The 17,672-nt window shown below is 29.5% G+C and overlaps 1 protein-coding gene across 1 annotated transcript in view; it reads left to right on the top strand.

Moving 5' to 3' along the window:
* The first annotated feature begins 3,004 nt into the window (after nucleotides 1–3,004).
* LOC139872409 (long chain acyl-CoA synthetase 1-like) overlaps nucleotides 3,005–17,672 on the top strand; it is a 21,073-nt gene continuing 6,405 nt past the window's right edge. Inside the window, exon 1 of the mRNA XM_071860276.1 lies at nucleotides 3,005–3,057. The gene's annotated coding sequence lies outside the window, so the exon portion shown is untranslated. The remainder of the gene's footprint in view (nucleotides 3,058–17,672) is intronic.

Genomic DNA, 17,672 nt, shown 5'->3' with positions numbered 1-17,672 from the left:
AAAAGGAATGTTTTTCGACATCTTTTGGTAGTATTGAAGGGTTGTTCAGTTTATGAAAGTTGTCTCTTTTATCGTTGAGGAAGAAAAGAGAGAAGGAAAAAAAAAGTTAGTTGATATATTTGTAAAAAAGAATTTTCTTCGACATCTGTTGGTAACATTGAAGGGTTGGTTTTTTTACGAAAGTTGCTTATTTTATCGTTAGGAAAAAAGTGAAATGATGAAAATACCCCTGGTTACTATTGGTGAATAGTGAATAGTGTTTTGTCTATTAGTATATATAGAAATAATATCAAACAACGAACAATTGGCAGAAAATAGGGATTCAAAATAACAAACAGAGTGTTCTTTGACCAATTGAGGTTCATCAACCCAACTGTTATTGATTTGCATACATGTGATGTATGAAGATTATTGTCTAATACGTGAGACGAGATGAAAGAATCTTGAATTTTTATCTCCAAGCTTTAGCCAACGAAAACGAGAATGTAGCCTTCTTTTTGATTCAATGTTAATTGCTAAGCGTTTTTTGCACTCTTTAAGAGCTACCAATTGAGCTGCTTCGACATCAGAAAGATCACGAAATTTATAACAATTTTCAAACGTTTAATCTCATAATCATACAACTGGATGTTGCTTTTGGTTTGACTCTGTTGGGAAGAATTCCAAGTTTTAATATCGGATTTTAACAGTCTCAATTTCTTACCTACAATAAAGGCAACCCAACCTTGAACATCATACTTGTTCCACAATTCTTCACACGACAGTAGAAACCCTATTCTTGAAAGCCAAACATTGTTGAAACGAAAGGTTTGGGGCCCCACGATAACAGTTTTTTGCCCCAAATTATGGGCTTGTGATCAGAGGAATCCGGGTGATCTGTTTGTAAAATAGCTTCGAGCCACATTTGAGCCCAACGATTATTTATGAAAACCCTGTCAAAACGTGAAAGCTTTTCTAAAGGACTATCCCAAGTGAACTCATCATTAGATAATGTTTGATCCAAGAGATTAGCATGGAGGTAAAGCTATTGAAAGAGGCAATGCTATTGTGATCAATAACCTCTCGTAACCGTTTCTCCGGTGAACAAACCTAATTGAAATCGCCCAAAAAGCATAATGGTCCCGGCCACTTGGTAGCAATACTAGTTAGTTGTGAACAAATGAGTTTTTTCTTATGCTCTTGTTGAGGAGCATAAACATTAAATATAAACATAATTTGATCATTTGGAAGATACCTCATAATTGTAGCAATCCAATGTCTCCGGGTCCAATGTTTAATCAAGGAAAAGAAATCCAATCTCCAAATTGAAAGGAGTCCTCTCGATCTCCCACTAGCTTCCATTTGAATTGAATCGAAAGCATAATGCTTCCATATCTCGTTTAAAATCGGTTGTGCTACTTCTTTCACCATAGTCTCTTGAATAGCTAGAAATTGTAATTGAAAGTGGTTAACTAAAGAACCCACCATTCGACCTCTTGACTTATTTCCGAGGACACGGGTGTTCCATGAGGCGAGCCTCATGGTTTAGGTTTGTTGGTTGGAGTATCATCTTCAGCCATATTTTGTATTAACACTCCAAAATTGGCCATCTCTTCTTTATATGAAAGCTTTTTACCACCAAATTGAACTCGGCTGACTTTCTTATCCATTAAATTTGATTCATTACCAATCACATGATGGATTTCACTTGAGGTATCAAAAATACCAGAGAGATCTGGAACACTATCGACCCAATTATTTTCTTTGTCTTTACCTGTTTCCTTAGCCCCATTGTTTTTAATATGAAGGAAAGAAACATCATTTGATGCTATACGATTGTATCTTGCTTTGATTTTTTCACATGAAGCTTTGCAACCATTGTCATGGCATTTATCTTTTTGACTATTGTTATTGGGACCTGAAGAATTTAATTTTGCTACAAACGAATCTTTCTTGTTGAAGCAGGTTGTGTTTTTTGGAGAATTGTTAGAATGAGAAGAGTTTTTTGGTGATTTGATAGTGAGGGTAGGATAGTCATTTAGGTTAAGGTTGAAAGGTACACGTGTGAGAGAGGTAGTGGGTGCCAAAAGTACCCCATCTGCTTTTGCCAAATTGTCAAATTCATGTCCCATGCTTTTTTCCTTGAAAAGAGAATTTTTGATGTCCTCTTCTGACTCTTTTATTTTAACACACTTCTCTCTTTGTTGTTTCACTGTAGAGGACACTTTTTCCATAGAGTAATGGATAGGTTTTGGCAAGATTGCTTCATCAGGATTGTTTGACTTTTTAAGAGTTTGAAAATTTAAATCCTCATCAATAACGTATACTTCTCCATCTTCCGGTTGGTAAAAAGTTCCAGTCGATATAGATTCCGGAACCGGAGTAGTTTTTTGATCTTTGACTTTCTGCTCAAGAAAAATCGCATAAGATTTTTGTAAAGCTTCGTTGAATTCTTCAACGATGGTATCATCTACAGTTTCGATCAGCTCTTCTTCGAAAACTTCTTCAACCCAAAGCTTGCAATTGTAAAGGTTTTCAACGTTTGCCTGAGCGTATTGATTATTTGAACCCGGGTCATTAGTTTCAATAAGGGCGTACATAACATCTGGCCATTTGAGATTATGAGATATAGTGTCAATATGAAACACTCTCCCAAAAACACTTGTTGCTGCGATGGTACAGTTGGATGAACAACAATTAAAAGGTATCCCTTTAATTGCAAGTTTTGTGATTCTAGTAAACTTGTTTTTGTTCTCTATCATGGGAATAACTTCTACAAATTCTGATTTATTCAAAGTGGGCCACATAGTCATTCTCTTGTAACTTTCTTCATCTTTACTTTGAATAATGTAGCCGTAAGAGCCCCAAGTTGAAACAGATTCAATTGCAATGAATCTGCTTTTCAACCATTTAAAAAGTTTTAGTGCCTTGATGGGTTCTTTGTCTACAACAAGTGCAGTCCATTTTAATCTGTCGTTTGTTTCATGATTAATGGATAGGTTGATATTTGGTATTGAAGAAAATGAATGAAGTGCCTCTGGTTCTAAGTTTACAGCATCAATTTTGGGTAAAATATTGGTATTCATCTCCTTTTTGGCATATCCTACGAATAGAGTACAACCATTAAGGACCCTACCATTCATCTCTTGTACAACTTTTGTTGCTTGAACTATGTTCTGAAACTTAACAAAGGTAAAAGACCTGTCTTGTTTCCATGAAATGCCTTCAATAGAACCAAATCTGCTCAAAGCATTGTTAATGGTGGTTGGATTAGAAAATCTTGACAAACCACCCAAAAACAAAGTTGTTTTCTTTGAAAATGACGAATTAGTTGTGTTTTGTTGAGTTGAAGATTGTTGTTTGTTGAAAGTATTTTGGAATTGTTTTTTGATTGGAATAGAATTAGGGTAAGTGGGTTGAAATTTTGGTTGAGAGAGTTTTGGTTGAAAAGTAGATTTGGCATTCACCAAGAGCCAAGAGGGGCCGTCCCTGATACTTTTAGAGCTTGTGTTGTATACATTATTACCAATAAAGGTTTAAAGAAAAGGATCTATATATATATATATATATATATATATATATATATATATATATATATATATATATATATATATATATATATATATATAGTGTTTTAATCAAGAGGGAATCACTTTTTCAGAGGAAGTGGATGGAGATAATTTTTTTTTATTTTTTTTTCAAACATTAAGATCACATGAAAATATGAATATTTAAAAAGACACTTTGTAATAAATGTTATTATTTTGGCGGGAAAACGTTCGAAAAAATAAATGATAACATGCATCATATGTAATGTTTTAATTAAAGTATTTTTTAAGGATTTAGAAATTAGGGTTCGGAAATTAGGGTTTAGGGTTTAGAAATTAGGGTTTTGATTAAATTTTTAACACGAACGGTTTAGGGTTTTAAGTTTAGGGACTAAACCCAAAACACTAAACCCTAAACTATGAATCGGGCTATTTTTAAAAAAAAAAAAACTTCACACAAGATGAAAACAAAACGATGAAAATATACTCTAATTAAAACATTACTCATGATGACTGTTATCAGTTATTTCTTCGAGCGTTTTCCCGCCAAAATAATAACATTCATCACAAAGTGTCTTTTGTAAACGTTCATGTTTTCATGTGATCTTAATGTTTGAAAACAAGTTTCAAAAAAACAAAAAACAAAAAACAAAAATTTACTTTCCCCTAGAGTGCTTCCCTCTTGATTATGCCTATATATATAAAGTCATAATCAAGAGGGAAGCACCCGTGCGATGCACGGTGGATATAATATAACTGATTATAAAAGATTTTTTTATTAAATTAGTATCAATAAATGATATAATTTTTATTTTTTAATCACCAAATAAATTTATTTTAATTTGTGTAACAAATAATTTTTGTAAATTGTTCGATTACTCTATGATTAATGATTATAGCTACTTCATTAATTGGAGCAACAATTGGTAGTTGTTTTTAAAAATGTTGATGCAAACATTTAGAAGTTATGATATGTAATTAATAGTTGATAGATCTCATAAAAATGAAACATAGTTTTAATTTTTAACAAAAATGACATTAAACATACATTATAGTTAATATATGTCATAAAATGAAACATAGTTCTAATTTTTTAACAAAAAAAAACATTAAACTTAGTTCTAAACTTAAATCTATAAGTGTTGCAACACAAACCTCCTGCCTAATCAATATTTCGAAGTAACATAACCGTGCAATAAAAGGGATTTGCAGTTCATATTGGTATGTAAATAGCGATATTAAAAAAATAGGAAAAGTATAAGAATTATTTAAGAACCCGTGATGTTGACACCTATCTAAAAATTATTTTAAGTTTAAGAGCCCGTGATGTTAACAAATTTAAAAAATTCATTTAAATTTTAAGAGCCTGTGGTATGGAGCCCGTGCATTGCACATACAAGGAGTACACTTAACACATATAAAATGTACACAAAGTAAAAAGCACACCTAAACTTTACACTTATTAGAAGAAAAAAAAGAAGTTGATCATCTTCATAAATGAAGCTGCTCTTTCCCCGCTATATTCAAGTACTTTATTTGTTTTTAGAACAATAATTCTCTATCAATAGAACATATTAAGAAGTTAGTATATGAAATATATATTTGAAGTATATAAATGGTACATGATTATAAGAAACATAACTTATCATTGAAATTTTAAAAGTAACATGATACTACATATCTAACAGAATGATTAAAACATAAACATACATTATTATTTTAATATTATTATTAAAGAAAAATAGAATAGGAGTTATAATAAAATCTAGGCAAACAGAAAACATTAAACAAATGTAAGATTTAGAACTACAATACATGGATAAAATCAACGAAACTATTTTTACACCAGTCCATTACACACATTAACCTCTTGTAATATCAACGAAACCATGACTCATATTTCACAATCACACATCAAGAACCAAAAGTCATATTTTGAGGTTGTAAATTCATTGATTTCACCTGAATTTCTTTCATTTATCCTCTTTTTCAATTAACTTTTGAAGTTCGAATTGAAATATTTCAAAACAACTACTCCGTAGATCACAACTACCAACTACCCAACTACATCAATAGAAACTTTTACGAAACTTTTACCTTTGACCAATTAGTTTACACCTGGGACCCAAATACAATATATTCCTATTTACTATGCGACTTAAATCTTTGCAACGTCCATCTCTACTTTTCCTTATTAATGTCAAGTTCATTAATTCCGTGTCACCTGCAAGCACCTATTCAGAAATTAAAAAATGTTAACAAAATTTGAAAATTGCAATTCTAAAATGATTTTCATTGAAAAACTATATAATAACATGAAGTATTAATTTAATCATTCAAACTTTTAATAGCTCATAAAGAAGCAAAATAAACCAAAATAATTTGTATGTTTTCATTGTTAGGGATTAGAAAACAGTGTTATTGAATTGTTATGTTTATTTCATATATAATATAAAATAAATTAGTAAAGCGAGCATAATTACATTATGGAACAACTTACTTTGAATGTTGAAAAGATGGGGTTTGAGGGGTCAAATGGTGAGGTTTATGGTATTCGGGAAGAGATGATTTCAACCTAATGGACCCCACTCTGAACTTGTCATCAAATGAAGTGTTTAATGTCTCGTTAATTGTATCCATGCCCATTTCTCTACTCATGCCGCTTACTAAAACGCATAAGATTAAGTAAACAATCACAAGTTTACAAAGAAATTAGTTTCAATTATGAATTTTCGAAGGTAAAACCAGATTGTACAACAGAGTATGTTTCATAAAACTTTAAATACCTTCTTTTGCGCCATAGATATTTTGGCAGCCTTCACAACGAGATCCATCAGAGCATCCAACATTAGCCTATTGATATGAATCCAGTCAAATAAGTATATCAAAAATAAAACCACATGAAGTAAACCATATTAGCAACAACAAAAAAATGGGCCCACCTGATAGCATTCGTAAGACTTTTTCAAGCACATGGACTTTTTACAGTTGCAGCCTCGTTTGTGTCGTCCTGCAAGCGGTGTTACTTGATCTCCATTGTGATGACCCGGGAATTTCCGATCAAATTTAAACTTAATCTTATAAGATTTCGACACGATAAGCAAAGTCTATTAAACTGAGTCTCATAATGTTTGAACTATTTCCATGAATGCAATTGACCTTTGACTTTTCCCGACGATTCACGAACATTGGTTTGTATATATATATATATATATATATATATATATATATATATATATATATATATATATATATATATATATATTATATGAGTATAATTATAAGAACATATATAATATTTTGAATTAATAAAGTATACTTTAATTAATTAAAATTTATGTTGTTAAAATAAATATATATACATATATAAATATTATTATGAATCTATATAAAGTTTTTATCAAATATATATAAAATATATAAATATTAACCCTTCAATAAATGACGCCGTATAATAATATTACACAAGTGATAAATGGTATTATATTTAATTGCAAGTTTGAACTATATTTGTTATGTTAATATTATTATTATTACTCTCAGTATTATTACTAATAATATTATTATTAAAATTAGTATCGGTATGTTATTATTTTAATATAATATATAGATATAAAATTAATGTATTTAATTTGTTATATCATTATTATCATAATTATAATTAGTAGTAAAAAAAAATTTTGGTTTTGGTTATTATGTTTATTATTAACATTAACATTATTACTAAAAATAATCATTTATTTTAGAGGTTATTATTATCATCAATAATATCACTTCTTATAATTAATATTACCTTTACTATTATCTATTATCATTAATATTATCATCATTATATTTCTAATATTATTAGAATTTTTATTAAAATTTCTAATAGAATTTTATTAATAACTAATGTTACGAAAATTTAATAAAATAGATATATATATAAATATATATATATATATATATATATATATATACATACATATATATGTATACATATAAATATATATATATATACAATTATATAAAATACAGCTATATAAATAAAAATCTAAACAGATATAAAATAAAATTCAGTTATTTATATATAATAGATAAATAATACGGATATAAAACAGATATATACCCGATAGCTTTAGATTCTGTTATTTGTATATATTTTTTTTTTGTCTTCTGTATGTCTCGTGAACCAGGGTCGACATCACAAATCATTTAGGGTCGGATTCAGCTGTTTAATTAAATACCTAATCATTTCATATAGATTATCAACTGCAAATGGAAATTAAACAGAAAGAAAACCAAGAAAAACCCATTTATCCTTCTCAAGTCCATCTTTTCGGCCAAAACTAAAAATCGAATCAAATTTTAAAATCTAATAATGCAGAAGTGTTAGGAATCGTTCATGTAAGCTTTATCTAAAATCTCAACTTTCAATTTCTTGTATTGAACTCGAATTTTTGAGTCAAACATATAAATTAAAAAGTCAAACGAATTGTTCATAAAGAAATTCGAGTTCGTTTTTGAGTTTATTGAACAATTGACGATTTCTAAAGTTTTTACGAAGGATTTACAACAACTTTCATGTTATAAGCTTGGCCTAATTCGTTCTTGAAATCAAAGTTCGATTTTTTTTTTAAACTGTAACGACAGCAGGACCATTGCTGTTTGATTTTTTTTATTTCTTTTTATTTAACGATCAAATTTCTTTTATAATTGTTACAGGTCATAAACAAAAAAAAAATACAAATTCGTTTTATAACCTTTGTTTAAAAACATTCGCAAAAAAAAATGGAATTCAGTATTTTTTTATAGCAGCGAACTGCAACAGCTTCCTGTTTTCTTTATATTTTTTTATTTTTATTTAATAGAAATAAATAAAACTGATTAATATTAATTTAATGACAAGTCCTAATTAATATCACAAAATTCGTTATATTGAATTTGAGGCTTTGATCGAGTTCTTAGTAGAAGAAGAAAAGGAAAATTGAAACTGAGTAAAAATGATGGTTAAATAGAAATGTGTCATAGTATAAATCAGAAAAGCAGGAATGGTTGGATGGTCGAGAGTGTTGTCGGGTGAGCGTGAGGTCTTGGGTTCGAGTCCAGTCTGCAGTCTTTCTTTTTACTCAAAGATTTAAAGGGTATACCTTGTTATTTCTTTCACTTCTATTATTATTATTGTTGTTATTATTATTATTATTATTATTATTATTATTATTATTATTATTATTATTATTATTATTATTATCATCATTATTGTTATTATTATTAGTCTTATAATTATTAAGATTGTTATTACAAATATATGTATTATAATAGAAATTCCATTTATTAATATATTAAGATTATAGTTACAAATATGACTTTTATTATTAATAATGTTATTACTAATATTATTATTATCATCTAAAAATATAAATGATATCGTTTTACTACTAGTATAAGTATCATTATTATTATTAGTAACATATGTATTATTATAAATATTATCATTACTATTATTATTACTATCACTATTATTATTACTAGTATTACCATTATTATTATTAGAGTTAGTATCAAAATGACTAGTAAAAATCATCGTTATTATAAATAACATTAGAATATGATTATTAGAATAATTAGTATTATTATTATTGTTATCACTAAATATTAACATTAAGTATTATTAGTTTCATTATTCCTATCATAATACAATATAATATATTGATCACTAATATTAGTATTATTATCATATTTATAATTATTGAAATCATTAGTATTATTAATATAAGTATTATTATTAATATTATCAGTATTATAATGATTATTATATTTAGTGTTATTATAATAACTATCTTTCCAAACAACTGATATATATATAAAAATATATATTTAGTACATATAACATAACAAAATCAATACTTTCATATACAAAATAATATATTAGACATATATATATCATTAATAGAAAAATGATACAACTAGCAAATTATTATATATATATAAATTTATTCGATTACAATTATGTGTATTAATAAATATACAAATGATATAGGTTCGTGAATCCGAAGTCAACCCTACTTTTGTTCAATGTCGTTATATGTATTTTTACTACAAAATACATTATGGTGAGTTTCATTTGCTCCATTTTTAAATGCTTTCGCAATATATATTTTTGGGACTAAGAATACATGCGCTGCTTTTATAACTGTTTTACGAAATAGACACAAGTAATCAAAACTACATTATATGGTTGAATTATCGAAATTGAATATGCCCCTTTTTATTAAGTCTGGTAATCTAAGAATTAGGGAACAGACACCCTAATTGACGTGAACTCTAAAGATAGATCTATCGGGCCCAACAAGCCCCATCCAAAGTACCGGATGCTTTAGTACTTCAAAATTTATATCATGTCCGAAGGAGGATCCCGGAATGATGGAGATATTCTTATATGCATATTGTGAATGTCGGTTACCAGGTGTTCAATCCATATAAATGATATTTTTGTCTCTATGCATGGGACGTATGTTTATGAGAAATGGAAATATGAAATCTTGTGGTCTATTAAAATTATGAAATGATTATTTATGATAAACTAATGGACTCACCAACCTTTTGGTTGACACTTGAAAGCATGTTCATTCTCAGGTATGAAAGAAATCTTCCGCTGTGCATTTGCTGATTTTAGAGACATTACTTGGAGTCATTCATGACATATTTCAAAAGACGTTGCATTCGAGTCGTTGAGTTCATCAAGATTATTATTAAGTCATTTATAGTTTAGATATATTATGAAATGGTATGCATGTAGTCAACTTTCAATGTAAATGAAAGTTTATCTTTTAAAAACGAATGCAATGTTTGTAAAATGTATCATATAGAGGTCAAGAACCTCGCGATGTAATCAACTATTGTGAATCGTTTATAATCGATGTGGACTTCGTCCGGATGGATTAGAGCGGGTCTCTTCATCCATCCTCCTGTTAATAATCATCAACTCATTATTATAGTAATTATAATCACATTTGACATGATATGTATTTAATAAGTTAAAGGAGAAATTTTGGACAGAAAAAACTTTGACCTGACCAACCCATTTTGACCCAATTAGCAGTCATAAAAATCAAGTAGTTATTTTGTATAACATACCACAGTATGGGTTCTTGGAGGTTGTGTAACGCGATGAATAACCTTATGAGCAAATGCAAATGGATTTCGTGATTCAATTTGTTGGCGTGTTTCAAGAACAGTCTGCTCATGTTTGGGTCGGTTGAAGCACCCTTGACAAGAACACGGGCCAGCACAATAGACTCCAGCAGCAAAACAGTCACAGTAACTGTAGAAAAAACAGTTCATAATGCAAAATTCAAAGCAGACAAAGTAAATGTAAAATATTGGATTTGCTTACAGTTTCAAACACTTGATCTTCTTACAATTGCAGCGTTTGCAACCATCACCTGTGCTATCTGTCTTCTTTCTGAAATAAATGCATAAACACGTTGGAAAAGGTTACTGTAAAAAAAACTTATAGATGGCAGCAATACGATCTATTAACCTAAAAACGGTTAAATTTTATCTCTAAAGAGTCGAATTGTATATTAACATCAGCAAACTTCTTTTTTGTTTATATGTTTAAACTGTTACAGATATAACACAACCAGAATTGTAACGTTTGCAGGTAAACGGGTCACAAATTCAAACTAAAAAACAAAGGTTAATTAAGACATGTTGTTAGCAATTTATATTAATTAAGTATAGAAATTCATTAGCTAAAGTTATACTTACAGTATGTTATTGTGATGACATCACAATTTGTTACTCCGTATATCAATAACAAAACAACCTTAGTACAATATGAATTTAACTGAAACAAAAACAAAGATGGTTGGTGCAGTTATACTTATTGTTTGTAACAAGGTTGCAAAAGACGTGAGACGGGGTCGAGACGGTCGGGTCCTAAAAAGGTCGAGACGTTCGAGACGGGGTCGAGACGGGAGTCTAGACGGACGTTGACCAAAGTTGACTTTTAAATATATAAGTATATAAATGTATATATATGTGTACATATTTTAAAGCCAAAAACTTTAATTGACTAATTTGTACTCATAATTGCTATCACCGTTAATATAATAATGAAAATTCAAACTAAAATACGACAAATTTGACCGATTTTACCAACTTTCTGTCTTTTCTGAATTTTGAGAGACTTTGACATGATTTTTTTCAACTTTGACCCGAATTTTGACCGTTGACTGTCATATTAGACGGTTTTATTCGAGACGGGACGGGTTAGTCACCAAAACATCGCAACGGGCGTCGAGACGGCTCGAGACGGGGTGTTTTGCAACAGTGGTTTGTAATATTAGTAAGAACTGAACGATTTATACAAAGATGGTTGGTGCAGTTTCCTTGAAGTGCCATCCAATCGATCTCCTTCTCCCATCATTCCCAATCCCACCAAACATACGAATTTGTAATTATAATAAAATATATATAATCATTTTACAATCTTAAGAAATCAAGTAATAGTATAAGCTAAAGATTATCAAAAAATTAAACTTACCCAATTCAACCTCCATTGGTGTAACTCCGGTCGATTGGTCGGTTTATTTCGGCTCTGCCATTGAAGAACCTTGGAGAACCAAAGAAAAGGTTCTACCAGATTCACCTCTATATTTCAAAAAATGGCGATTACACCATCAACCGCCGCTAACACCGTCGATGCACATCTCAAATGGAAGAACACCCACATGGAAGAAAGTTATAATTTTTATAATCAAGAAAACAATTACAAACTCATTGGCAGTAACATACAAAACGATTTCCTTATGCTATGAAGTAACTAATCAAAATGTCATGTTATGGCATACCATCAGCTATGTTTAAAGCTAGTGAACCGGAATCCAAATCAACTAAGCTTTAATCAATCATTTATAAGTGAAATCGTCTCCAATATCGGTTGTGATCTATAGAAACAACGCGAGTAAATGATCATTATTCGCTATAGGCACATCAAGTATATGACTTATTAAAACGATGTGATTTCCAAATTCAATCTGACACGAACATATACCAAACACAAACACTATCAAGCATTGTGAGAAATTCCTACCTGCTATGTTATCAGGTTATTAACTACTTCCAAAATGAAATCAATTTCATTTCAGTAATATATTATTAGAAAACTTTTTTGCAAGATTATACATGTAAAAATCGAATTCTTTATGCTGGTACTTGCATATCAATAAGCAATAATCTCAACTTAGAAAATCATTGATTTGTCAAAAACTATAATACAAAGATAGGTTCATACCTGCTATAGTATAGTCTGGAAGTCACCTCCAATATGTTATTCTAAAAATGGCCTCAAATGAACAAAAATTATTATTTCCAAAAGATAGAAACCTTATGTCATAATCCAATTTACATTATGCGATGAAAAATTGAAGTCTTCCATGTACGTATAAGCAACATTAAAGCCTTAAATTTTCAATTTAAATACAGTAGCATGATCCTATTAGTGAAGAATTCTAAACTGATAACTTCATCCCAAACTTAATAGTCAACGTCTATTATGTAGTGACCCGAACTTTTCCATGATTATATATTAATTGAAAACTATATTTGCATGATTAAATGTTTCCAACATGTTAAGCAATCAAACTTGTTAAGACTTGATTATTTGAAATGAGTTTCATGTAGACAATTGACCACCCAAGTTGACCGGCGATGCACGAACGTTAAAACTTGTAAAAACGACATGACGATATATATATGGATATACATATAGTTAACATGAGTTTATGATAAGTAAGTATCTCCATAAGTATATTAACAATGAGTTATATACATTAATGAGACTACTAAGTTAAGAAACTCGAAACGATATATATAACGATTATCGTTATTACAACGTCTTACTAAATACATATGTATCATATTAAGATATTGTTACACTATAAAATGATAATTATATATATCATTAAGTATGTTAACAATGAACTACATATGTAAAACAAGACTACTAACTTAAGAATTTTGAAACGAGGCATATATGTAACGATTATCGTTGTAAAGACATTTTAATGTATATATACCATATTAAGATATATTCATACATCATAATATCTTGATAATGTAATAATTTAACATCTCATTAAATATAATAAATAATGGGTTAACAACATTAAATGAGATCATTAACTTAAAGGTTTCAAAACAACACTTACATGTAACGAATAACGATGACTTAACGACTCAGTTAAAATGTATATACATGTAGTGTATTTAGATGTATTAGTACACTTTTGAAAGACTTCAAGACACATATCAAAGTACTTCTACTTAACAAAAATGCTTACAATTGCATTCTCATTCATTTTCATCAACAATTCTACTCGTATGCAACCGTATTCGTACTCGTACAATACCCAGCTCCTAGACGTATATACTATTGGTATATACACATAATAATTCAGCTCTTAGCAGCCCTAGATAGTAAACAAACATGTGGAACCAACAATTAGACAACTATCATGACTTATGAGCAAGGAAACAAAAACAAGAACTCCTTTTAACCCAACTCACCTTCACCACTCACCACCTACTCCATTTCACTTTCAATTTTCTTCCCAATTCTCTCTCAAAACACACACACTCTTCCATGAACGTCTAAGTTACTATTTTTCCAGCAAAAATCATCAAATACAAGCTTTGGTTATTACCTATAATCATCATAAAAATAATTACTCAAGAACACATCAAGAACACTTCCAAGTTTACAAGTTTACTTCCAAGTTTCCTAATCCATTCCAAGCAATCATCTAAGATCAAGAAACCTTTGTTATTTACAGTAGGTTATATTTCTAAATCAAGGTAATATTCATATTCAAGCTTTGATTCAATTTCTATAACTATAACTATCTTAATTCGAGTAATAATCTTACTTGAATTTGTTTTTGTGTCATGATTCTATTTCAAGAACTTCCAAGCCATCAAAGATCCTTTGAAGCTCAAGTTATTTTTTCATCATTTTCAGTAGGTTTACCTACTAAACTTGAGGTAGTAATTATGTTCATAACATCATTCGATTCATATATATAAAACTACCTTACTCGAAGGTTTAAACTTGTAATCACTAGAACATAGTTTAGTTATTTCTAAACTTGTTCGCAAACAAAAGTTAATCCTTCTAACTTGACTTTTAAAATCAACTAAACACATGTTCTATATCTATATGATATGCTAACTTAATGATTTAAAACCTGAAAACACGAAAAATACCGTAAAACCGGATATACGCCGTCGTAGTAACACCGCGGGCTGTTTTGGGTTAGTTAATTAAAAACTATGATAAACTTTGATTTAAAATTTGTTCTTCTGGGAAAATGATTTTTCTTATGAACATGAAACTATATCCAAAAATCATGGTTAAACTCAAAGTGGAAGTATGTTTTCCAAAATGGTCATCTAGACGTCGTTCTTTTAACTGAAATGACTACCTTTACAAAAACGACTTGTAACCTGTATTTTCGACTATAAACTTATATTTTTTCTGTTTAGATTCATAAACTTAAGTTCAATATGAAACCATAGCAACTTGAATCACTCAAAACGGATTTAAAACGAGAGAGTTATGGGTAAAACAAGATTGGATATTTTTGCTTGTTGTAACTACGTGAAAATTGGTAACAAATCTATATTAATCATATCCTAGCTAACTCATATTGTATTATACATGTATTATAATATATTATGTAATCTTGGGATACCATAGACACGTATGCAAATGTTTTGACATATCATATCGACCCATGTATATATATTATTTGGAACAACCATAGACACTCTATATGCAGTAATATTGGAGTTAGCTATACAGGGTTGAGGTTGATTCCAAAAATATATATACTTTGAGTTGTGATCTAGCCTGAGACGTGTATACACTGGGTCGTGGATTGATTCAAGATAATATATATCGATTTATTTCTGTACATCTAACTGTGGACAACTAGTTGTAGGTTACTAACGAGGACAGCTGACTTAATAAACTTAAAACAGTAAAACGTATTAAAAATGTTGTAAATATATTTTGAACATACTTTGATATATATGTACATATTTGTTATAGGTTCGTGAATCAACCAGTGGCCAAGTCTTACTTCCCGACGAAGTAAAAATCTGTGAAAGTGAGTTATAGTCCCACTTTTAAAATCTAATATTTTGGGATGAGAATACATGCAGTTTTATAAATGTTTTACGAAATAGACACAAGTAAATGAAACTACATTATATGGGTGAATGATCGAAGCCGAATATGCCCCTTTTTGCTTGGTAACCTAAGAATTAGTAAACCGATCTACTAATTGACGCGAATCCTAAAGATAGATCTATTGGGCCTAACGAACCCCATCCATGGTTGCGGATGCTTTAGTACTTCGATGTTGTTTTATCATGTCCTATGGATTTCCCGGAATGATAAGGGATATTCTTATATGCATTTTGTTAATGTTGGTTACCAGGTGTTCACTATATGAATGATTTTTATCTCTATGTATGGGATGTATATTGAAATATGAAATCTTGTGGTCTATTATTACAATTTGATAAATATATAGGTTAAACCTATAACTCACCAACATTTTTGTTGACATTTAAAGCATGTTTATTCTCAGGTGATTATTAAGAGCTTCCGCTGTTGCATGCTAATATATGGACAAGATTTGGTGTCAGCATGCTTGTATAATATTGTTTAAAACTGCATTCGAGATTTATTTTGTTGTAACATATTAATATTGTAAACCAATATGTATTGGTAGTGTGTAAGTGTGATATTTTTAGATTATCATTTCTGGATAATCTAGGTGGTGTCTTTTTAACCTTGTTGTTAAAATAAAGGTTATGGTTTGTTTTAAAAACGAATACAGTCTTTGAAAAACGTCTCATATAGAGGTCAAAACCTCGCAACTAAATCAATTAATTTGGAACGTTTATAATCGATATGAACGGGACATTTCATATTATTTCTAATGCAATATACCCACACACTTTTTTTGACCAAAAATAAACACAGTCATTTCAATTCAATCAGAACCAAGCAATTTCTACATCAATGTTACAAATTAACATATTAAAAAATTTCAATTAAAAACCACAAAAAAAGATTTTCAATCTCACCTTCATTGCGAAACACAATTTTTACTCGATCAACAAACTCCATCGAAACCCATATCTAAAAAGGAGAAGTAAAATTTGAATTAAAATTCAAATAAATCAGTTGATCATCATGTAGCAAATTTTTGCATAAATATGATTATATACATAAATAGATAAAGCTAGGGTTAGTATTTGATTTCAAAAAAGAGGGAATGACTTACTGGAGGTTGCAGAGATGTATAGATCGAATGACAATAAATACATACGATCATAAAGTAGAGAAAATAGAATAATACGTGTAGAAAGAGACGAATCTGATCGAGAAAAACACAAAATCAAATTAGATCATAACCCAATGATTGATTGTATAATGAATAATGAATTGCGAATTATGAATATCTGATTCGATCTCTGAGAATTTAGAAAGAGATAGAGACGGTGTATGATTAGGGGTTACTGTGTATAATTTGAGCAATTTTCGTAGATCTAAACATTGATTTTCATATACGGAGTATATTTACTGATTACTGAAAGAGAGAGAATTATGAATTTTGGATTTCAAATTTCAAATTTTAAATGTGTTATGTTTAAAAGATGCTATTGATCACATGAGTGTGTCATAAAAAGTAATTGTTGATACCTTCTCCATCCATAAATAATTAAATAAAAGAGCTGATCAGATTTTCTAGTGCCATGTGAGTTTGTGAATTGGTGTATCTATCTATATGTATAGGTAGTTTGTGAGGTAAAAAAAAATAGGAACAAATCTTGTATATGTATAGGTTTTATATGAGTGATCCCTCTCTCCTAAGTGGCCCTTAAATCATGGGTTGGATGACATTTGGACAAATGCTTATAGATTTATATGTATGTATGTATGTATGTATATATATATATATATATATATGTGTGTGTGTGTGTGTGTGTGTGTGTGTGTGTGAAGGGATCCGGAGAGAACTAGGGGTGGGAGGGAACCCATAGAACTCACACATTGAGTTCAATCTGTACACAGATTAAGTCAAT

Source organism: Rutidosis leptorrhynchoides, chromosome 10, assembly GCF_046630445.1.
Source record: "Rutidosis leptorrhynchoides isolate AG116_Rl617_1_P2 chromosome 10, CSIRO_AGI_Rlap_v1, whole genome shotgun sequence".
NCBI lineage: Eukaryota > Viridiplantae > Streptophyta > Magnoliopsida > Asterales > Asteraceae > Rutidosis > Rutidosis leptorrhynchoides.
This window is presented reverse-complemented; position numbering and strand designations above follow the sequence as displayed.